This window comes from Suncus etruscus, chromosome 7 (genome assembly GCF_024139225.1).
Source record: "Suncus etruscus isolate mSunEtr1 chromosome 7, mSunEtr1.pri.cur, whole genome shotgun sequence".
Lineage (NCBI taxonomy): Eukaryota > Metazoa > Chordata > Mammalia > Eulipotyphla > Soricidae > Suncus > Suncus etruscus.
Window position 1 is genome coordinate 96,714,553 of NC_064854.1, and position 23,169 is coordinate 96,737,721.

The window sequence follows — 23,169 nt, forward strand, 5'->3', positions numbered from 1 at the left end:
AATATTGAGAATGTATGAGGGAAATGTAGAGCCTGTTTAGGGTACAGGCGGGGGTTGGGTGGGGAGGAGGGAGATTTGGGACTTGGGTGATGGGAATGTTGCACTGGTGATGGGTGGTGTTCCTTTTATGACTGAAACCCAAACACAATCATGTATGTAATCAAGGTGTTTAAATAAAAAAAAAAAAGAAAAATATTTAAAGAAAAAAAAAAAAAAGAGAGAATTAAGAGTTTGAACACCACAGGAAGTGGCCCAGACCTGAGAACTTCTGGGAATGACAATGACAAAATCAACAACAGAAAGAAAAACCTAGATATTACACCTTAAGCTTTAACACACATGAAAAAAAGCATAGGCTTTACCCCACACAACTTTGGCTTCAGGAATCCCACTTCAGAAAGAGGAACAAAAGCAAACACAAAGGGCAGTACATCATACCAAAAAGCCTCTCCACAGTGAAAGAAGCTTCTTATAATGAAAGGATGAAGAGGCTGAAAGATAATATACAGCAGTTAGGCCACTTGTCTAGCATGTGTCTAAACTTGGTTTATTTCTGATAATACATGGTCACCTGTGCACCACCAGATGTGGCCTTAAAGGCCATCAGCATAACTGGAATGGCCAGATCTTCCCGACACTACAAGGTGGAGATAGCATCACATTCTCAAGCCCTTGCATTGAACTCCAAGAGTGGTTATGTGAGAATCATCCAGACTCTCTAGGAAATCCTCACCAAAAAAAGTAAAGTGAACTGAAAAGATGGGGCCAGGGAGATAACTCGAAGAGTAGACCACATGCTTTGTATATAAGATCTGAGTTCAATTCACAGCATCACATGGCTCCCTGAGCACCAGTGGGGTGACTTTGGGAATCTGAATAGTACCATATTGCTGACCCAAGCACTGGAATTTCAGGTCCAAACAACTGGGCAAAGTATCAGCAAATTTGGCTTCCTGGGCATAGATGATATTTTCATTACAAGTCCCTTTCTCCAGCCTCCCTGTTTCAAGTCATTTATCTAAATATATCACCTCTATTCTATTCAACCAAATATTAATTTTTCATACTTCTTTACTGTCCCAACACATCTACTAGGAATGCTTTAGTGGAACAGAAAAACACACCCAACGAAGGTCTTGTAATATCTGAGGGTTGTTTTCCCAACATATTTAAAAAATGTTTTTAAAGGTAGTCATGAGATTATCTTTACAATAAATGTTTGATTGAATCTTTAAAGACTGATAAAGTGATAATCTTTCTTCCTTCACCACTTTCATCTTCATTGTGTTACCTATTTCTATTTAAGATTGTTGGGAGAGGCCATTTCTCAGCTTCCTTCCGGGTTCCAGCACCAGTCCTGATCATCTGCCCCCTATGGCCAGTTAGGTCTGTGTCTGGGTGGGAACAGGGACTCTCCTATCCTTCCCATTAACCCACCTTTTTTCAAACTGCAGTAATTTTAATTTATATCATATAGTTCCTGGAAGATTGGATCTAGCATTCAAAAAACAACTGAACAAACCAATGAACTAGTTTGTAATATTTTTATCATACCTTGCTAGTTTAAAAAAATAACCTCTAAAGAAGATATACCTCTAGCCATCTTTTATGCAAATACTTCAACAGATCACTTTTCTTAAACACCCTGATATTCCAGTATTCAAAACCACTAATTGCAAAGATAAAGGGGAAGCTTAGGAAGACACCTGGAGTTGGGGATATGGATAGAAATCCTGGCAAATTTTCAAGTCCACCAAAATGCCTGAACCTCATATAGATGAGGACCTAAAATCAACACTTAATGTTTGAGAAATTAAAAATTCTATAGATGAACAAACAATTCAACCAACTCAAAGAACTCATTTAGAAGATGAGAGAATCGGGAGCCGGAGAAATAGCCTGGAGGTAAGGCATTTGCCTTTCATGCAGAAAGATGGTGGTTCGAATCCCAGCATCCCATATGGTCCCCTGTGCCTGCCAGGGGTGATTTCTGAGCATAGAGCCAGGAGTAACCCCTGAGCGGTGCTGGGTGTGACCTCCCAAAAACAACAACAACAACAACAACAACAACAAAAGAAGATGAGAGAATCCATAAAATGGAACTGAAGGAACTAAAAAGCACGTTAGCAAACCATAATAGTAGAATTGCACATATAGAATCACATAGCCAAACTTGAAGAATATTACAAGCCAGCAGTGATAAAGTCAAAAAAGAAAGAAGAGACAAAAAGTTGGAAAAAAATATAAGGTACTTAATGAACAAAGACAAAAGAAATAATCTCTGAATTATAAGAAGGGAAAGAAAAGGAAAAGAATAAACAGTGAAGGAGATAATAGCAAAAAGAGTGCCAAAAAATAGACCCTAACAGAACAACACCAAAATATTTAGTAATCCAAATGGCAAAAAACAGAGAGATATAGACTCTCCAAAGTAGTAAAGGAGAGAAAAACCTCAAATATAAGGAAAAAAAAAAACATATGCATCAAATAAGATCTTCCATGTGAAACAATCCAGGCAAAAAGAGTGGAATGACATATTCAAACTATTGAATGAAAAAAACTTTCAAACTAGCGCCCACAACTCAGCAAAATTTTCATTTACCTGGGAAGGAGAATTAAAAGCATTCTCAGACAAAAAGAACTTGCAATATTTATTCTAACCAAACAGACCCTAAATGAATTTCTCAAAGAGCAATTACATAAGTCAAATTCCCAATTGTAAAAACAACAATCCTACACAATATAATGGCACACACCCCTTTCTGTTAATAGTTTCCTTAAATGTCAGTGGACTAAACTCTCCCATAAAAATGGCACAGAATAGTAGTGGGTTGGATCAGGAAACAAAACCCAGACATCTGCTGCCTGCAGGAAACACACTTAAAAGTTCAGGAAAGATAAAAGTTCAGAGTAAAAAGATGGAAAAACAATTTACAAGCCACTGGAAAACAAACAAACAAAAATATCTGGGACAGCCATACTCATATCAGACTAAACTGCATTCAACCTCAAGAAAGTACTTAGAGATAAAAATGGACACTACTTATTGATCACGGGAACAACAGACCAAGAAGTGCTAACTCTAATCAACATTTATGCACCAAATGTAGAGCTAGCAAAATATGTAAGGCTTTTGATCACAAACTTAAAGAAACATGTGAACGAAAAAATGATAGCAGTGGGAAATTTTAACATGCCATTATTGTCACTAGACAGATCCACTAGGCAGAACACTAGCAAAGATGTAAGAGCCCTAAGTGAGAAACAAGAACAACTAAGACTAATGAATCTATACAGGTCTTTCATCCTCAAAAAGCATAATACACATTGTTCTCAAGTGCACATGAAATGTTCTCTAGGATAGACCACATTTTAGGACATAAGTCTAACTTAAATAAAGTCACAAGTATAAGAGTCATACCAAGCACCCTATAAGATCACAATGCCACAGAAATCAAAATTTATTGTAAAAAGAAGATGTAAAAAAAGAAATCTAACACCTGGAGACTAAATAACATACTGCTCAACAACAACTGAATCAAAGAGGAAATAAAAGAAGAAATAAAACTGCCTTTGGCCATTGATGATTGTTCTTCCCTTCCTTTGGAAGGGGTAGAGGGAGAGAATACAGTCTGAGTGGTAAAAAAAAAAAAAGAAAGAAAAGAAATGAAGAGATTCCTTGAAATTAATGATAATGAAGAAACAAATTCCTAAAATCTATGGTACACAGAAAAAGCAGAAATTAGGGGGAAACTCGTATCAATATAGGCTATTAGAAAAGAATGACAAAATAACAGACCTAAATAACAGACCTAAAGGACACCTTAAATATCTGAAAAACTAAGAGCAAAGAAACCCAAACACAAGCAGATGAAAATAAACAATAAAAACCAGATCAGAAATCAACAATATAGAAAACAAAGAAAACAATACAAAGAATTGATGAGACCAGGAACTAGTTGTTTTTTTTTTTTTAAATAAACAAGATAGACAAACCACTGGCAAGGCTCACAAAGAAAGGGAAAATACTCAAATAAATCTGATCAGAAGTGAAAGGGGAGAAGTTACAACAGAATCCCAAGAAATCTAAGACTTCATGAGAGCTAATTATGAATTACTGTACTGAGTTAAGTTAGAGAACCTAGAAGAGGGGCCAGAAAGATTGCGTGGAGGTAGGGTGTTTGCCTTACATGCAGAAGGACAGTGGTTCAAATCCTGGCATCCCAATTGGTCCTCCAAGCCTGCCAGGAGCGATTTCTGAGTATAGAGCCAGGAGTAACCCCTGACTGCTGCCAGGTATGACCTCCCCCCCCCCCCAAAAAAAAAAAAAACAAGAAAAGAAAAGAAAAAGAGAACCGGGGGCCGGGCGGTGGCGCTAAAGGTAAGGTGCCTGCCTTGCCTGCGCTAGCCTTGGACGGACCGCAGTTCGATCCCCCGGTGTCCCATATGGTCCCCCAAGCCAGGAGCAACTTCTGAACACATAGCCAGGAGTAACCCCTGAGCGTTACCGGGTGTGGCCCAAAAAACAAAAAAAAAAAAAAAAAGAAAAAAGAAAAAGAGAACCTAGAAGAAATGAACAAATTTCTGGAAAAATATAATCTCACTATACTTAGTGAGGAGGAAGTGGAAAGTCTAAACAGGCCAATCATAAGTAAGGAAATTGAAACATTTATTAAGAAACTCCCCAAGAATAAAATTCACAGCTTTACTGGTGAATTTTTATCAAGCATTCAGAGAAGAGTTACTACCATTGATCCTTAGATGCTTTCAAAACATCAAAAAGACAGAAATCCTCTCTAATACCTTCTCTGAAGCTAATATCACTCTCATTCTCTTCCCAAAGCTCACAAAGATACCATCAAGAATGAAAACTACCAATCAATCTCACTAATGAACATGGATGCAAAAATCCTTGGCAAAAATCTTAGCAAACTGAATCCACCAACACATCTAAAAGACTACATCATGACCAAGTGGGTTTTCATCCCAAGGGTGCAAGGTTGGTTCGATATTAAAGGAAGGATAAAAAGAAGAGGATCATATTAATTATGCAGAAAAAGCATTTGACAAAATCCAACACACATTTATGATGAAAACCCTCAGCAAAATAGGTGTGAAGGAATCTTCCTCAAGGTAGTAGCACTATCGATAAAAATCCCACTGTTGAGGGGAGGAGCGTGAATTCCACCGTTGAGGCCATGGGGATAGCGCAGTGGTAGGGCATTGCACGTAGCTGACCCAGGACGGACATCAATTTGATTCCCGGCATCCCATATGGTCCCCAATCCAGGAGCAATTTCTGAGTGCATAACCAGGAAAAACCACTGAGCGACACCAGGTGTGGCCCCAAAACAAAACAAACAAAAAAATTATACAGCCAACATTATTCTTTTTTGCTTGTTTGTTTTGGGGCCACTCAAGGGATACTCCTGACTATGCACTCAAAAATCGCTCCTGGCTAGGGGGACCATATGGGACAACAGTAATATTGCTGAGGTCTCTGGGGCAGGGAACAAGGATTAGCTGTCACACATCATACATTGAGTGAGACTGACGGTAGTGATAAACCCTTACACTCCGAGATGCAAAAGGAAAGACAGGAACCTGTCTTAACTGGGCTCCAAAATATAGGAAACTCTTGCTACATGAACTCAATATTGCAATGCTTGTATAATATTTCAGATTTGACTCAGTATTTTCATCAAGATCATTATAAAAAGGATATTAACAAGAAAAATCCAATGGGGCATGAAGGTAAATTAGCTGAAGAATTTGGTTGGCTCATCAAAACCATGGGAAATGGATTTCATAGATATATTAACCCTGAAAGCTTCAAAGTAACAATTGGTTTACCTAATGACCAGTTTGTTGGACACAATCAGCAGGATCCACACGAACTACTGATGTTTCTAATAAAGGGACTACATCAGGACTTGCTGTAAATCTAATGACAGACAAAACTACACATCTTATGAAAAATGAAAATTATGAACAATTTAGTCCAGAACACCAAAAGGCTCACAAATCTATTATTTATGATCTCTTTCAAGGACAATTCAAATCTATACTACAGTGTCTCACATGTCACCAAAAGTCTGAGGTTTATGAGACATTTGTTCATTTGTCTCTGGCTGTTACATCTACAGATAAATGTACATTACAGGAATGCCTCTTTGAACTTTTTAAAGAAGAAGAGTTAAGGGATGACAACAAAGTTCAGTGCAACAGCTGCAAAACTAGAAGAGATTTTTCAAAGAAAACATATTTATGAAAACTGCCACCAGTACTTATAATACACTTGAAACATTTTGCTTTTGATGGCAAACAAATAAAAAAATTGAACACTTATGTGGATTTTCCTTTAGAAGACCTCAATTTAGTAGAATTCACTTCAGAGAATAAAAGCAAATTAAGAAATACAACTTATCATCAGTGTCAAACCATTATGGTAAAGTTCACTATGGACACTTTACTTCATACTGTAAAATTGCTGCAAAACAACACTGGATCAATTTTGATGACAAGAAAATCAAAAAAACTCCCTAATACATTGGTGAAATCTACAGCAGCATACATCCTGTTTTATACTTCTTAAAGATCTACAATGAACACCAGATAATCATTTCACTTCCTTATCGGTTGCTATTAATGCTCTATGATTCTTTCCACAAGCATGATCAATGAATAGGATTAAAAACCATGGACCCCCAATGTGTTTCCTTGTATGGTGGTTTTATGTCTTAATTTCATTATGCTCTAGGTCTCAGTTAATCATGAAATCTTACAATTTAATTTTGTCAAGGTTCACCTGAAAGAAAAATTTCTCATCATATTAATGTTGTTTTTCTTTCTAGAATACTCATTTAACGACTTTCACTTTTTATTGTAACATCATTGCTTTATTTTCCTCAATTTAGGTTTTAAGACGCCGACATAATGATAATTTTTAGGTGAACTTTGTTTACAGTGCTTCTCGCCTATGATTGACTATCATAGAGTTACTGTTATACAATAACTTTGTATATATACTGTTATACACTTATAGTAGAGTTTTCCATGTTTGTATTATACATGAAATTCTCTTTCAGATCTGCTCTGCTCTGACATTAAAAAAATTTTTTTTTTGAATTTGAAATGATTCATCTAAACCAGGGGTCTCAAACTCGCGGCCCGCAGGCCATTTGCAGCCCTCTGTACAACATTTTGTGGCCCTGCCCTAGAGGAATCTTTTTTTGTTTTGTTTTGTTTTAATTGTTTGGGTCACACACCCCAATGTTCAAGGCTTACTACTGACTTTGCACTCAAGGATCACCCCGACTTTGCCTCCTGCGGCCCCCAGGTAAATTGAGTTTGAGACCCCTGATCTAAACAGTTGCCGGCTATTACATTTTAAAGTGCTTTTAGTTGATTCAGCTGAATTCTTTTTTTTTTTTTTTTTTTTTTGCTTTATTTTGGATCCTTTCCAATAAATTTTTTGGTATGAGTGAGTGTTATGGCCATATTTTTTGTGAAGTCTGTATGTGTATGTCTTGTTCAGTGTCTGTCTGTTTTGCATATTTTGCATATAGTTCCCTTTTTCCTAACTTTATCTTCCCCAGTTTAGTCTTCCTTATCCTTCCTTCCTAGTCCTTAACATTTAATTTTCAGCATTCCCTTCACATGTGCAACTCATCTCCTTCACCCACAACTACAAGCCTCCTGATCTCGGCCTGAGGAAGAAATCCATGATGGTTGGAGTTTTGTACCACGTTTGCTGCAAACTTGTTGAAAATGAAGCCACCTGGAATTTTTGTCACAATGTAACCCCAGAGAAAAGATCCATAGATAAGACCCACAATCTCTGGATCCCAGTTAAACTGTGCTATCTGAATCTCTGGTTTTCCATCCACATACACAGTGCTATTGTTGACCATTTCTACAATGGCTACCCCAAGATTGCACCGATCCCAAAGAAAATGCAGAAGCCCAACCAACTCATGATGGCTTCAACCCGCTTTTCCAGATCCATCAAGTGTCTTTTGCTGGTCTTTTTGGTGTTCCAGACCCCTCATCTTTACAGATTGGTATTGGACTCTGTAGAAATTTCACCTTTTGTATTTTTATTATAATTGTAATCCTTTGAATTTATATTTGGTACTACACTTCTTTTACTATTGTAATTAATGATTTTCTATTTTAGTTTTTAATCTTAGGAGTTGATGTTGTATTACATTAGGGTTTAGCTTTCTTGACTCTAGGTTAGTGGGTTAGATATTGTTGTCTATAATTTCCTAAATGATATTTTTGTTTGTTCTTAGGGTTTTTTGCGTGGGCGCATCATATGCAAAATACTAGGTTTATAGGAGGTTCCATCCATTTTGGATGGGCCCTCAAGTTGTTTATTTACACAGGGAGGGTCTCTGCCTTAAACATTTTGTTTTGGTTTGTGACTTAAGCTCCCATCTCTAAATAATCTACCATACTGGTACATCAATTTCGACATCATATGGACTTCAGCCTGGGTTAAGAACTTGGATTAAGTTCAGAAGCCTATTGATCATCATTGCTTCTTCCTCCAAAAAAAGGGCCGAATTCAATGCCCTCAAAGATGGGCTTTCTGGTCTACCTGGACTTGAATGAAAATGGGTCTAGAGAGATAGCATGAAGATAAGGCATTTGCCTTTCATGCAGAAGGTCATTGGTTCGAATCCCGGCATCTGCCAGGAGCGATTTCTGAGCGTGGAGCCAGGAGTAACTCCCGAGCACTGCCAGTTGTGACCCAAAAACCAAATACCAAAAACCAACAACAACAACAACAAATAAAGAAAAGGTGGTGCTTCTCGCCTGCTACACAACCTTTCTGCCATCTCTTCGAAGGATCTATGTACGTCTTAGATTTATCTTCTTAGGAGCTTGTAGTTGATTCCTTGATACATGTTTCTGGTTTTAGACACCCTGTGTTTAGGTTAGAAGTTTTTCTTTACATTTTCCTGTGATGCGCTTATGCAAACAGCCACTCTTTTATTATTGACTCGTTTTTCCTTTAATAATTGTAGACAATATTGTTTGTTTACTAAAAACAAACAGGGGAATTGTGTATGTAAACATTTTAAGGGATTATTATGTTACTGACCCTACCCTGATCGGTGATTGTGCCCTACCCTAGGGTGTGACCTGGCATTCTGCCCCCACCCTAGGGTGGTACCTGATTCTGCTTCCACCATTGGGTGGTATCTGATCCCACCATTGGGTGGTACCTGATTCTGGGGGATAAAAACAAGGGTCTGTGGATGGCGAGGGGCTTTTTGGATGGAACTGATGCTGAGGCTTTGGACTTCAGTCTTGTCCACCAAATAAAGCTAATATTTCCACAAGACTGACTGCGAGCTGTTTACCCGCCGCTTCACCTCAGAACCGCCGGTTGAACAGGGTGGCAGACGCGTGCTCCGAGCTGGAGGGGAACGACCTCATCCTCCATTCCTCCATCAGTCGACCTCTTCAGGATCGAACGATGGTCCATCCTAGGCTAGCGCACAAGGAAGACACCTTACACCCTGAGCCACCACTCTGGTCCCCCAACATTATTCTTAATAGTGAAAAACTGAAAGCATTTCCGCTAAGGTCTAGCTTCTAGCATGAGGCAAACATGTCCACCGTCTCTACTCTTATTCAACATAGTATTAGAAGTTCTAACAATAGCACTCAGACAAGAGAAGGAAATCAAAGGAACCCAAATTAGAAAAGAAGTCAAACTTTATCTATTTGCAGGAGACATGATGATATACATTGAAGACCCTAAGAGTCCACAGAAAAGTTCCTAGAAACAATAAACCAATACAGTTAAGTGGTTGGCTACAAAGTCAATACAAAAAAATAGTTGCATTCCTTTATACAAATAACAACTCAGAGGAGAAAGAGATCAAAGAGTCTATCTCATTATAAATAGGGTCCAAAACTATCAAGTACCTAGGAATCCACTTAACAAGAGAGGTGAGAAGACTAGATTAAGAAATCTTCAAACACTTCAGAAAAAAAAATTGAAGAGTACCTAAGGAAATGGAAGAACATTCCATGCTCATGGATTGGAAGAATAAATATCAACAAAGTGATCATCTTTCCTAAACTACTAAATAGATTCAATGTAATCTCTATTCAAATTCAGACAACATTCTTCAAGGACTTAGAACAATCAATTATAAAGTTCGTGTGGAACTATAAAAGACCTAAGAGAGGCCTGGAGAGATAGCATGGAGGTAGGGCGTTTGTTTGCCTTGCATGCAGAAGGATGGTGATTCGAAGCCCAGCATCTCATATGGTCCCCCGAACCTTCCAGGAGTGATTTCTGAATGTAGAGCTAGGAGTAACCTCTGAGCACTGCCAGGTGTGACCCCCCCACACAAAAAATATCTAAGATAGCTAAATTAATACTGAAAAACAAGAAACTGGGAGGCATCTCATTTCCTAATTTGAAGCTCTACTACAAAGACATAGTGATCAAAACAGCACAGTATTGGAACAAAGACAGATTTTCAGACCAATAGGTCAAAACAGAATATCTAGTGACAAACCCTTAAGCATATGGTTAACCAATCTTTGACAAAGGAGCCAAAAATATGAAATGAAACAAAACAGTCTCTTTAACAACTGGTGTTGGAACAATTGGATAACCATGTGTAAAAAATTAAAAATTGATTCAGATCTCACACCTCACACAAAAGTCAATTCAAAGTGGATTAAAGACCTTGAGATTAGCCCTAATCTATAAAGTTTATTGAGGAAAACATAGGCATAACACTCAAAGACTCAGATCTCAAAGAAATTTTCAATGATAGGATGTGAATGGCAAGAGCTATAGCATCAAACCTATAAATGGGACTACATCTTACTGAGTGTCACCAGGTGTGGCCCTCCTAAATAAAAAAATTATATATGAAATTTATTCATATACAAAATTTATTATTTTGTAATTTTGTTGTTAGTGGGTTTTTGTTTGTTTTTCTTTTTTTTTTTTTTTTTTTTTTTTTGGTTTTTGGGTCACACCCGTCAGCGCTCAGGGGCTACTCCTGGCTCTATGCTCAGAAATCACTCCTGGCAGGCTCGGGGGACCATATGGGATGCCGGGACTTGAACCACCGTCCTTCTGCATCCAAGGCAAATGCCCTGCCTCCATTCTATCTCTCCAGCCCTATTTTGTAATTTTGAATAAATCTTAGGAGCTGCTGTCATTTAAATAATAATGTATCTTGGATCTTCAAATTGTTCTTGAATAAAGTTGTTTGTATATGTAAAGGATATGTGTGTGCTCTGGTATTCTGACTTATTTTTCTCTCCCTTGAACTTTTTTTTAAACAACTGGTAATTATTTACTGTATGTTATTTTAACCCAACTTTCAATCATAAAATAATTGATCAACAGGTAAATATATGATTTGAATGCCAGTTGAGTAATGAGTGATCTCTTAACTTTTTAGAAAGTATGACCCCTAACACTCACTTTAGAATGTGGTTGGCCAATGGACATGGCATGTATAGAGCTGACAAACAGCCTCCCATTGTTCCCCTCAGGTGGATGATGCACTGACCTGGGAAGGGGGAAGCACATGGAAATGCACCTGAACTGTTTTATTGAGAACTTTTTTCATCTCTGAAATTGTATTATTTAATATTTTGAATATTATTTTAAAACAAATGTCAAAGATAAAAATACTGCAATCATTTTGCAATCACAGTGTTTAAATATTATTTTTTAAAAAGAGATTTTAGTGTCTTAATTTTATTTATTTATTTTGGCTCACACCCGGCAGTGCTCAGGGGTTACTCCTGGCTCTATGCTCAGAAATTACTCCTGGCAGGCTCAGGGGACCATATGGGATGCCAGAATTCGAACCACTATCCTTCTGCATGCAAGACAAATGCCTTACCTCCATGCTATCTCTCCAGCCCAGTGTCTTAATTTTAACATGTCTATAATAACTCCTTGATCTTTTTGTCCACAGTAGTATTTTGAAATACAGGTTGGTTGCCCTAGTGCTATATTATATAAGACTCAAAAGATACTGCTCATTAAGATAATGTCTTGACAAATATTCTAATTTAATCATTTTCCATTTGATTATACCTGCTAATATGATCTAAGGTTTATGTCTACAAATAACATTGGAACATGCAACAGCATGCCAAAGACTCCTGCTACAGTACTCATTTATTGAGAATGTAATTACAATTTCTTTTCTTTTTTTTTTTTTTGGTTTTGAGACCACACCCAGCGGTGCTCAGGGGTTACTCCTGGCTGTCTGCTCAGAAATAGCTCCTGGCAGGCACGGGGGACCATATGGGACGCCGGGATTCGAACCAACCACCTTAGGTCCTGGGTCGGCTGCTTGCAAGGCAAGCGCCGCTGTGCTATCTCTCTGGCCCCTGCAATTTATTTTCAATTCAAGGTAGTTTACCATTATATCATAATGCTCATTATTTTAGTTTGCTTTCAGGAAAGGAACCTGGATGCTCAAGACCCGCTAGATAATATAGTCTCCTCTTACAGGGCTCATTACCACATTGCTTAGTTCTAAAGTTGAAAATTATGATTGTTTGAAGAATGCTCTATACACAGTCTAACCCAAAAAGCCTTTCTTCAGTAAAGTTCACCTTCACCAATGATGATTTGCCTAGAAAATGGAAAACCTTTCCATCTGACTTGCCAGCTTTATATTTTTTTTAAAGAATTTTATTTTTTAAATAAAAATGCTGAGGATCTATTTATTCATTTATTTATTCTGGGGCTGGAGCGCAGGTATTTCTGGTGGGTGTGTGATACTGTTCCTTAAAAACATACTCTATGATGGGGTCAGATCAGTGGTGCAAACTATAGGGCGATTGCCTGGCATGGGCTAACCTAGGATGGACCTCGGTTTGATCCCTCGGAGTCCCATATGGTCCCCCAAGCCAGGAGCAATTTCTGAGCGTATAGCCAGGAGTAGCCTCTGAGTGTCACCAGGTGTGGCCAATAAAACAAACAGAAAAATTTTATTTATTGGTTTTTTGGGCCACACCCAGCGATGCTCAAGGGTTACTCCTGGCTCTGTGCTTAGAAATTGCTCCTGGCAAACTTGGAGGACCATATGGAATGCCAGGAATCGAACAGGGTTCATCCCAGGTAGGCCGCATGCAAGTCAAATGCCTTACCGCTCTGCTATTTCTCCAGCCCCAGCTTAATATTTTGTAAGCGTTCTGACCACCTGTGTCATATTTTCAACTGCAACCATGGATCGATCCTCAGTGTCTGTGTGCATGTGTGTATGTGTGCACAAGCATATCTATTGGCCACCTATATGAATGTCTAATATCCTTCTGTAATATACATAATGTCTATGATGTATATAGTCCTTCCCCCATTACATATAACTCTTCCTTCCCCCACCACTTTACAAATCCTCTTCTATCCCTTTACACTTTGATCCCCAATCTTTTATTTCTCTCTACTTAACCCCCTTTTTTTTGGGGGGTGCACACCCGGTAAAGCTCAGGGGTTACTCCTGGCTATGCACTCAGAAATCACTCCTGGCTTGGGGGACCATATGGGAAGCCAGGGGATCAAACAGCTGTCTGTCCTAGGTTAGCACGTGCAAGGCTGTGCCACCACTCCAGCCCCTACTTAACCCTTTTTATCCTCAGTTCTTAACTCCTCAGGAACCAGGACATTTCCCCCATCCCAACCATCTGCCAACCAGCTCCCAAAGTGAACAGATGGCTTCCAAGCCTGCCTTGCCTCAGCCCAGGAAGAAGCTACCACTGCCACTGCTGTGGATTTGCTCTCATTGTCCCCTTCTCTCTCACCTCCCTTCTCTGTGGACTGTTGTTCATTACCAGATTTGGTTTTTGAGAAAGTTCCATCAAGGATATTTCCATATCCATGACTGCTGGGAGCCGTTTTTCAGATACCACAGACCATGTCACAAACTGAAGCTGTGCTCTGGAATTTATTCCCCTCCCCAAACTATTTTAAAACTTAAAGAGGATATGTATATTTTCTTAGATATATTTTCTTAATAGGTATCATTCTTATTATCTGTAGGGTTAATTTTCCCTATTCTTTTCTTTCTTTCTTTCTTTCTTTCTTTCTTTCTTTCTTTCTTTCTTTCTTTCTTTCTTTCTTTCTTTCTTTCTTTCTTTCTTTCTTTCAGTCTTTCTTTTTCTTTCTTTCTTTCTTTCTTTCTTTTTCTTTCTTTCTTTCTTTCTTTCTTTCTTTCTTTTTCTTTCCTTCCTTCTTTCTTCTTTCTTTCTTTCTTTCTTTCTTTCTTTCTTTCTTTCTTTCTTTCTTTCTTTCTTTCTTTCTTTCTTTCTTTCTTTCTTTCTTTCCTTTCTTCCTTCCTTCCTTCCTTCCTTCCTTCCTTCCTTTCTTCTTTCTTTCTTTTTTTTTTTTTTGGTTTTTGGGCCACACCCGGTAACGCTCAGGGGTTACTCCTGGCTATGTGCTCAGAAGTTGCTCCTGGCTTGGGGGACCATATGGGACACCGGGGGATCGAACCGCGGTCCGTCCAAGGCTAGCGCAGGCAAGGCAGGCACCTTACCTTTAGCGCCACCGCCTGGCCCCTTTCTTTCTTTCTTTCTTTCTTTCTTTCTTTCTTTCTTTCTTTCTTTCTTTCTTTCTTTCTTTCTTTCTTTCTTTCTTTCTTTCTTTCTTTCTTTCTTTCTTTCTTTCCTTTCTTTCTTTCTTTCTTTCTTTTCTTTCTTTCTTTCTTTCTTCTTTCTTTCTTTTTCTTTCCTTCCTTCTTTCTTCTTTCTTTCTTTCTTTCTTTCTTTCTCTCTCTTTCTTTCTTTCTTTCTCTTTCTTTCTTCCTCCTCCTCCTCCTCCTCTACTTCTTGTTCTTTTTCTTCTTCTTCTTCTTGGATCTGTTTAATAGGAAATTCTAGTAGGTAGGTTTCTCTTGGGTTCTGAGTTCATGTTGGAACCAGGTTATAGAGATTGTTGAGCTTGTTATTTTTTACCCTCATATGCACCAGTAGTATCATGTGGCAAGATTCTTTTTGCATAGGCACATTAAAATGGGGGATATCTTACATATGGAAACAAGTTCTTATCTAATACAGATAGAAACTCAGAAATTTCATATTGCAATGGGGCTTTTCACCCTGAACATTTGTGATAGTGACTTGGCTCAGGCTTCAGATGATCAGACAATGGCCATTCACCCCTGAACCTTGGGTCCTATTTATGGAATCAGCATGGTTTTCTGAACTAGCATCAGGAATTAGACTTCTACCAGGGAAGGCCCTAATGCTGCCCTGGCATTGACTTGCTCCAGAGTGTGTTCATATGACATTCTGAAAACTTGGAAACAGCAACAACTTGCTTTCAGGGCAGTTTTCCTACATTGCTGCCTAACCACAGAAGATGTTCTATGACACCCTGACTTCAACATAGGATCTGTGCAAAACCGGGATCTTAATTACAGAAACCTGACTGTAATGACCATAATTGAGAAGGACTTTTATTGGAACCACAAAGAAAGACTTTGGGGTTAGACAACTTAGTATAGCCAGAACTTGTAGTTGATCTTATGGCATGATGCTGGTTTTATTAACTTTCATTTTCCACATATGTATCACCTTCTCTTTCTTTCTTTCTGTGCTATCTCTCCAGGCCCATCACCTTCTCTTTCTACATTGTGAGTTCCTTGGAGACTCCCAAGTCTTATCTGGCAACCTAGAAGAGGTGTAGTAAATGTGTGTTGATATAAAATTTAGCGGGTATAATGTGGTGGTCTCTCCAATGATCATGAATAGAATTGCCATGTAACTCAGAAATTCCACTCAGACACAAAAAAACCCCCATGAAAATAGAGATATGAACAGATACTTGCACACACATCATCACTAGCAATCTCCAAGAGGCAGAAGCAATCCAAATTCCCATGACTAGAAATAATAGAACCACACAACAGAGTATATTTCTGCCTTGAAAAAAGGAAGACGCTTCAGACATATGTTTTGAGTATGTATACGTTTTGATAATATGTTTAGTAGAAAAATCATTTACAAAAGGACAAATAGTGGATGATTGTTTTTAGATTAGATCCTTTGAGTAGGTGAGATGTTGGGTATCAGGAAATGGAAGAGGGGTGTATTTTGTAAGGACAACTCCCATTTTGTACCATGATAAGCATTCTGTGGATGGACAGTGGTGATGATCACACAACAAAGGGAATGTGCCTATAATTGCTGAACCATGCACCTAAGATGAGTAAAACTGTAAATTTTACTGTAGATATGTATATTGACTCATTCAAACAAATTAATTTTAAAAAACTGTCCAGGTCATCTCAAAATGTCACATTGTTTTGGTGCTGCTTTATGTAGCATGAGCAATAAGAAAGCAATCTGGAAAAGAAGATTAATTTTGCTGCCATTTCCCTGGTTTAATGATGTTTGGGGTTGATATTTTGTTCTACCTGATGGCAAGGTGCAAATAAAGTACTAGGGTTTGGGGGTTTATTTGGGGTTGGTTTTTTTTTTTTTTTTTTTGGTTTTTGGTTTTTGGGTCACACCCGGTGGTGCTCAGGGGCTACTCCTGGCTGTCTGCTCAGAAATAGCTCCTGGCAGGCACGGGACACCATATGGGACACCGGGATTCAAACCAACCACCTTTGGTCCTGGATCGGCTGCTTGCAAGGCAAACGCCGCTATGCTATCTCTCTGGGCCCCTATTTAGGTTTTTTTTAGTACTAGGGGTTTGAGTGAGAATTTGTTGTACTTTATTGTCAGGGTTATAATAGACGTACAAGTATCTCCTGACAGAAGTTTGCCAGTTAGTTGGGTCCCTGTGAGACCAGAGAGTCCCTCTGCCTTGACCGAGCTTAGTCCCCCACAGAAAGAATGGGTGAGGCTTTCTCAGATTCTGGAAGGATTAGAAAAGAAATCTACCTCCTGCTCCACATGTTCACTGCTGACTTATGCCTGCAGGAGCAAAATAAATAGAAGCTTCAGGAAAGCAAACAGAAAGTAGGGAGTGACCTGGACACTTGACTCAGCCCTGGCAAGAGGCTCCTGGGGAGTGGAAACCTCTCCCAGCACTTTCCTTTCTTAGCCCTGAAACCACAAACAAGCCCTTGGCCATGAGCCTAACAAGCTTCTGATGAGCACAGCTTGCCCTTCTGACACAGAAAACACAATTAGACAAGTGCAAGCAGACTGTGGCATACCAGATCAGGCACTGAGCATTTCAGTCCTTCACAAATTTCACCCAGGTTTTCTCAGGAAAAACTGCTTCAACCCTTTTAGGTGTGAAGAAGGTGAATAACGTAGAAAGAACATCTGCATTGATGCCAAATTCTGGCTAAATAAAGACCACCAGGGGTGAGAAAGGAATATATGTATGAGGTGTGTGTGTGTGTGTGTGTGTGTGTGTGTGTGTGTGTGTGTGTGTGTGTGTGTGTGTGTGTGTGTGTGATTCATGTGTCATATTGCAAGGTGAACAAACTGGAGTAAAAGAGGCTGGTGTTAATATTGAGGTACCCTCCTCCAGCAGTTTATTGTTTTTGAGAAGTTCAGGAGATAATATGGAGTTCTGGGTCTCTATCTTGTTATTTATACAATGAAGATAATAATAGAAGCATCCTTCCCATAGCTGCTAATGACTAAGTGAGATATTTCAGGGCAAACTTGGCGACGGCATAGAGCATAATGAGTGCTCATTTAATACTGGCTCTTCTTAAAAGGACAAGCTGTAAGCATTTAGTCTACTTAGGAAGTTGTTTTCCAATGTTTATTTGTAAATGTACATCCAGAAGTTAACTGTGAAAACAGAAAATACAGTGCTTGTCCTCATGGAACTTGCAGACAGGCAAGAGTCCAAGAAAACCATTCTGGACAAGGTCAGCCAGGAATTAGAACCATAGGACCATATGGGGTACCATGGATTGAACCGGGGTCAGTCATGTGCAAGTCAGTATAAAGTGCCTACTCATTACATGATCTCTGTAGCCACCGGCCAACAATATCCTGAAATGCCAGAGATCTCAGATAGCAAAGCTGTCAGGATCATGCTGAGCACATGTAGGATCCAACTGGGAGCACTTTCAATCTCCCAGCAGAAATAAAGTATTTGTGCAAGATTGTGCAACTATATTTCTGTGAAATGGATCCTCAGACCACATTCTTAATAATATAGGCTTGATGCAGTAACATTATCCTGTGGTCTGAGGATCCATTTCAAGGAAATATAGTTGCACAATCAACATAGCTACCTCTGCTACTCTGGTTTGGCCTTCAGGGCTGCTTCCTCTTTCAGATACGCTTTCTTTTCTAAATTCAGGCTTGTTAAAAATCTCATGTCTTTTGGAGGTTTTCTTACTCTCAGTAACCATGAAGATGAAGATGCAACCTACCATGGTCAGGGCCATGATTATATTCAGGGGTCCTCAAACTTTTTAAAAGGGCGCCAGTTCACTGTCCCTCAGACCATTGGAGTGTCTGACTATAGTAAAAACAAAACTTATGAACGAATTCTTTTTTTTTTTTTTTTTTTTTTTTTTTTTTTTTTTTTTTTTTTTTTTTTTTGGTTTTTGGGCCACACCCGGTGACGCTCAGGGGTTACTCCTGGCTATGCGCTCAGAAGTCGCTCCTGGCTTGGGGGACCATATGGGATGCCGGGGGATCGAACCGCGGTCCGTCTCCTAGGCTAGCGCAGGTAAGGCAGGCACCTTACCTCGAGCGCCACCGCCCGGCCCATTATGAACGAATTCTTATGCACACTGCATACATCTTATTTTGCAATGAAGAAACAAAACAGATACAAATACAATATGTGGCCCGCGGGCCATAGTTTGAGGACCACTGATAGCTGATCTTCACCTAGATTCTGTTTTTAGCAGCATCAAGCATCTCAGAGGAGATAGTCTTTGGGATTTCTTTTCCTTTCTGAAGTGACCCGACTTTATCAGTATCTTCTTCTCCCAGTTTGTAGGCTTGCTCAGTGAGCCTACCTGTCTGTGGGGGTGGAGGAGCTTTGGGCTTTCTTGTGGTTTGGTGCAAAATTCTTTTATTTTTTCAAATCAGAGATTTTGTTAAGCCTTAGAGATGAGGTAGCATCTCTTTTAGGTAACCTCAAACAGCTTCCTGCCTCCAGGTGTATGCTACAGAGGCTCCCCATGGCCACCAGCTTTGCCTCTGGGGTTACATACCACAGGTGAGTTCAATGTCCCAGCCCCTCTTCTACTCTTTGCTAACTTATTTACTTAACTGGAAAGGCAGTGTTGATGGGTTGTAGGCAATAGGGTATGGATCACAGATTTACTTAAGACTGTAATGGCTAGAGAGTCAAACTTGGATTTGATCACCAGCACTGCTTATGGTCCCCAAGCACTGCCAGCTGTGGCCTTCCTCCGACAAAAGGCTATAATAAATAAGTACAATATATTCTCTATGGTTCCTTATTCTTTTTTTTTGTTTGTTTGGTTTTTTTTTGTTTGTTTTTGCTTTTGGGCCACACCCATTTGATGCTCAGGGGTTACTCCTGGCTAAGCGCTCAGAAATTGCCTCTGGCTTGGGGGGACCATATAGGACGCCGGGGAATCGAACTGCGGTCCTTCCTTGGCTAGCGTTTTTCTAGTTGTGATGATGGAATTCCACATTAGGTAAAAAGCGAGAAGAAAGAAGCAAAACTCCACTAAGAAACAGAACAGTAGTGGCCAGAAAATGAGGTGCCACAGTTGGCCAGACCTGGTCTCCTGGTCTCATTTATGCTCACTTCTGCAGCCTGAGGATGGTGGCCAGCACTACACAAACTCATGTGGAAGAAATGAGGGGAAGCAACAGATCCAACTACCTATACCATTGAGACTCTGCAGGAAGGAAGAGTGAGTAATGCCCAGCAACTTTGTTGGTGCAGCTAACACAGCTTTTAACCTGGTCCTTCACTCTGTGATTAACAGAGCCAATCTGGCACACTTGGAACGGCCTGCCCAGAATCCAGCATTTGAAATCTGAGAATTATCTTAAAACTTTTCTATACGACATGGGTGGGTATGCAATCTCCTGGGGGGAAACAGTCATCCCTGCCTATCTCCTGATTGAGGTTCACATCATGTTGGAGGCCCTTCCCCTCAGAAACCTAGTTAATGTATTTCCTCGAGTGGTCTGGGAACTTAACAACTATTGCATACAAAAAAATTTTACAGTAAGATTAAAAAAAACAAAAACCTATGGCTTCTGGACTATTTTTTGTTTGTTTGGATGTCACACCCAGTGATGCTAAGGGTTATTCTTGCTCTGTACTTGGGAATTATTCCTGGTAGGACTCAGGGGTTATATGGGTGCTAGAGCTCAAACCTAGGTTTTCCTCATACTCACACTGGCCCAGACATGATAGTTCTGCCTTGCCAGCCTCTGAGGGATTCAGTTCATGAAGGAGATCATGAGGAAGAAACTGAAACATCTCACCACCACCCAGCAGTGGCTTGCTGGGCCTGTGGTTGAGACACTAGAAAGTGGCTCCTCCAGCCATGGCCAAGCCTTCAGATTATGTAACCCCAAATGATTTTTTTTTTTTGGTTTTTGGTTTTTGGGCCACACCCTGCGTTGCTCAGGGGTTACTTCTGGCTGTCTGCTCAGAAATAGCTCCTGGCAGGCATGGGGGACCATATGGGACACTGGGATTCGAACCAACCACCTTTGGTCCTGGATAAGCTGCTTGCAAGGCAAACGCCGCTGTGCTATCTCTCAGGGCCCCCCAAATGATTTCTTAAACGCAACCTCTTGGAAGACCTGGAACCAGAACGACTTTGCTAAGTTTCCCCCAGTTTCTTGACCCAAGGAATCTGTAAAAGATGGAAACTGATCACTATTGGCTTCAGTCTGCTCAGTTTGGGACATTTGGTTGCCCACAACCAATAACTAATTGGAGCTGGGTGAAATCTACACCTGCTCTCTCAGGACAGAGTCTGGACAGAGTTCCTTGAGTCAATGGCAATAAAGTGCTCTTCACTGGTTGACTCTATTCATGATTGGTACAAAATGTAAGATTCATAGTGGAACCGTACTAATACCAAGAGAGACTCCTGCAATCTCAATACCAAGTTTTCAGATTTTGAAAATTCTGTACATACTTTATTTCCCCTTCCTGCACAAAATATGGGAGGGAAAGTGAATAGGAAAGATTCCTTCAGAGACTTTCCCAGCACCACTATACCATAAAGAGTGCATATGGTGGATATTGCACAGCACAGCAATGTCATCCCCCAGGATGTGCCACCATAGACCCTGGACTCCAAGGGCATATGTACACCTGGTGCTTCCAGCAACAAAGGAACCAGAGTTCAAGAAAGCACCATGAAGGGCTTGAGAGAGTTGATTCCAAAGGTAAATTCTGGGGCCAGAGAGAGATAGCACAGCAAGTATGGCGCTTGCTTGTGGTGGGCCTGATTCCATCTCTACATACATATTGTCCTCCAATACTTGCTAGGATTAATTATTGAGCACAGAGACAGGAGTAAGCTGTAAGTACCATCAGGTGTGGTTCCAACACCCACTCAACCCCCCCGCCCCCACACACACATACACAAAGTCAGATTCTTAGTTGGCTCCTTAAATGCCCCCAATCGGTTAAAATGATGTTAATGTTGCCAGGCTCTCTCACCCTACTATCCTGCTCAGTTCTAAATCTTTTGTCATCTGTGGTCAACTGTGCTTTTCCAGAAATGATCCCTCTCCTCTTCAAGTCCTCAGGGACCAGTACAGGAACATTCCCACAGAGATCCTGTGTGTGGAACAACAGTGTCTGATGCCAGGAGACACATTTTCTCCTAGTCGGTCCAGACACTCATGAAGATTGGGAACTTCTTAATAACTTTGCAAAATACCTCATGTCTTCTCTCCCAGGGAAAACATGGAAGAGATACTCTACAATTCAGTACTTGCTCAGTAACAGTCAGAACCCTACTCACCCAGCCTCCTGCTTTTATTCTAGGACTCCAGAGATATCTTCACGACTCTCCATATTTTACTTCTTCCTGTCTGAGTTCCTGGGAGTTGTGAGCCCTGAAAGCATGCCCTGGTCTGGGAGAGAGAACTTCCCAATGGGGCTAGGACTATCAGGAAGTTGATAAGAAGTTGGAGCTTGTCCCCTCACTTCCCTCTATGTCTCTCCCTTGGTGTTTTAGGTCCCTCAAAACTAGAGCTATTTCTTTTTTTGTTTTTGGGTCACACCCGGCGGTGTTCAGGGGTTACTCCTGGCTGTCTGCTCAGAAATAGCTCCTGGCAGGCACATGGGACCATATGGGACACCGGGAATCGAACCAACCACCTTTGGTCCTGGATCGGCTGCTTGCAAGGCAAACGCTGCTGTGCTATCTCTCCGGGTCCATAGAACTATTTCTTAATTGTTCACAGTAGAGCAGCAAGTAAACAGAAATGGGTCTCTCGGGGCAGGAGCGATAGCATAGCAGGTAGGGCATTTGCCTTGCACGCAACCAACCCGGACTCGATCCCTGACATTCCATATGGTCCCTTGAGTCTGCCAGGAGTGATTTTTGAGAAGACAAACCAGGGCATAACACCTGAACACTGCTGGGTGTGACCCAAAATCCAAAAATAAATAAATAAATAAAAATAAATAAATAAAATGATCATTTGAGGCTAGCATGATAGCACAGTAGTGAAGGTGTTTGCCTTGCATGTAGCAGACTCAGGTTCAATCCCTAGCATCTCATATGGTCCCTCAAACCTGCCAAGGCATTCCTTTTAGGGATATGAGATCCTTTCTCTGAGTGCCACCTGTAAGACCAGTTCTGTGGACAATTGAAAAGCATGAGTCACCTATCACCCATGTCTTCTGCCTTTTGCCCAGTAGGTGCCAATGGATGGCTGGATATGCAGGGTATTTATATGGGCATGGTGCTAGGGCCACTTACATTCTCAAAGCTCCTTCACTCCAGGTCAGCTGACTTGGAAAGAAACCTATCATTTCTGTTTCCCTGGCCTAAAATAGCCATTGCCTTACTGGGAGAAGCAGAGTAGCGAGGAGTAGGCATCCAGAGATGCCTAGTTTGGAAACATTCCTGGAAAGGTTAATGTCAACATCAACCCAGCATAAGGCCAGGCACTTCCGGCAGGTGATTAACCCAGTGTAAACAGAAGAGTGAGGAAAGTCAAAACACAAGCTAGTGAACCACAAAGAAATGTCAGGAGTGAATCTGA

General features: G+C 40.3%; 1 pseudogene; it reads right to left on the reverse strand.

Moving 5' to 3' along the window:
* Positions 1 to 18,226: 18,226 nt before the first annotated feature.
* On the reverse strand, positions 18,227 to 19,126 carry LOC126013779 (protein FAM162A-like; annotated as a pseudogene).
* Positions 19,127 to 23,169: the final 4,043 nt, after the last annotated feature.